This window comes from Echinops telfairi, unplaced genomic scaffold, assembly GCF_000313985.2.
Source record: "Echinops telfairi isolate 266 unplaced genomic scaffold, ASM31398v2 ScPeMD7_443;HRSCAF=831, whole genome shotgun sequence".
In the NCBI taxonomy this organism is placed as follows: Eukaryota; Metazoa; Chordata; class Mammalia; order Afrosoricida; family Tenrecidae; genus Echinops; species Echinops telfairi.
The window spans coordinates 60,199,804-60,201,931 of NW_022104341.1; positions in this window are offsets into that span (position 1 = coordinate 60,199,804).

Consider the following 2,128-nt stretch of genomic DNA (forward strand, 5'->3'; position numbering starts at 1 on the left):
AGTTGAAGTCGAATCCACTAACAACAGTAACATGCATTCCCCAAACCTCAGAAGAATTCTTGGCATTGATACTTAGACCTCTGGTTGCAAGATCAAAACCATTGCTTTAAACTCCTCAACACAACCTTTACAGCAGTCAGCTTCAGCCTGCTCAACTGCCAGCCTCCCTGCCTAGTGTAGTGGCCCCAGGAAGAATCAGTTACATTGGGAATGCTGCCGGTGATTTTGTGTTGCTAGGCTGAACAGGGTTAAATCACAACATAAACGTCACTAAATGTTTGGAGTCTATGGAAGCAATAGTCCTTTGAAGATGAGGACCCAAATATGGTAAAGTTGAGGTGGGGGAAGCATTTGGCTAAAACAAAAAAAAGAAGAATTGAGAAAGCAAAATGCTTTATTGGATTATAGTCTTGGCCCCCACTACTCCCAATTCCCCTTGGTCAAAAAGGTAAAAATCTAGAATCCCTTAGAATGGTCAGTGTAGAATTCTGAAAAAGATCTTATCCCAGGACTTCGTTTGCTTGTTGGGCAGATGCAAATTGAACGGGACATGGCCCTAGTCCTCAAAGCGTATTGTCTGGTAGGGGGAGACTCATTCACAGCGCAGGGAGAACGCAGCTCCTTGTACAGAAGTGAGCGAGGCACAACGGAAGACATAGAAAAGGGGTATACTGGATGCCCAGAGGACTCACCAATTCTGTTATTATAATAAAAAGGATTCATCACAATCAGGGGAGGATGCTTATGGAGAAATGACAACTTCTCCCAGGAGGTGAAGCAGAAGTCAAGTTAACAGACACAGTTGGTTAAAATCCCAAGACAGTGAGCTTGGAACAAGTCCTCACGTTTGCACGTGTCTGGAGAACACATGACCAGGTGTTGTCCATCTGTAATTTGTAGGTGAATTTCACACAGCAGAATCACTGCTACCTATCACCAATCGGCTCTCCGCTATCATCTCCCTGTTACCTGTTAACAGGTGAGAAGAGCTCGATGCAAACTCGCTGCGATTCCCACTGGTATAAGTGAGGAGACCCTAGTGGACTCTGAAGTCGTTTTCTGCTCTGACTTACGAAACCAGAAACTCGCGAGAGAAACAAAAGTGAAAGTGCCTGAGAGACACAGTAGTGAGCAAGAGTACAACATTTCACGTCTTACTAAGCAACGTGGCAAGCTTCCCAAATATTGTTTCTATTCCAGCAACCCTGAACACAAGATTTAGAGAATGCGATGTTGATCAGATCCGTTGGGTGTGAATCCGATGAATTCAACGGAAATCCATTTAGCCCCATGCAGCCTTCTTCTGAAACAATCCCCTTTATCGTGAACGACCATTTCTTTAAAATTTCTTCCTAAATCAATTTGCGAAAAATGGCCCATAGAATGCCACACGAGGGTGTGTCCCACTTTAGGAAGGGGGAAGAAGGGAGTAGCGAAAGGGGAAAGATGCCAACCAATATTAAATTCTGCCTGGTGTTGCCAGGCGGTTGTCATAAACAACAGCGTCAAAGCAAAGTATTTCGAAACTTAGGAAGTACCGTGGCCTTTAAAACTTTGTTGTTTATCCTTTCGTGGTGACCCACGGATCTGAACGTAACCCAGAAAGGTAGTCACCCCAGAAGAAAGGGAGCAGGAGCTCGGGGACAGACAGGCTGGAAGTAGAGGCGACAGGAGGTAGGAGCCAGGTTGACAGCTTCGCGGAATTTTAGGGACCCGGCAGGAGACCGCCACTGGTAGAGAAGGAGACCCAGAGCCACTGGGGTCAGCGGGGCTCCCTGGGGTGGAAGGTGCACCCTGCTCGCTGCAAGAGTCTCCTCTGAGCTGAGCAGGGCAGGGCGCGCACGCGCGGGTGTTCACGCGCGCACACACACGCGTGTGCACACACACATCCTTTCCGTGGAGTTGGGTCTCCCTTTTGTTTTTCTCCCTTCCTGGTCACGAGACCCGGATGTTTTGTGTTTTTAATCCTGTCTCTCCCTCTCCTTTCCCAACTCTCCCCCACCCCCAATCTATCACATGGCAGAGACAGAATAAAAACAGAAAAATGGCGACGGTCACGTTGTGGCGAGCCTGGCTGCGTCATTAGATAATCTTCATGCAAATAGCGGGAAGAACAAAGGAAGGGGGG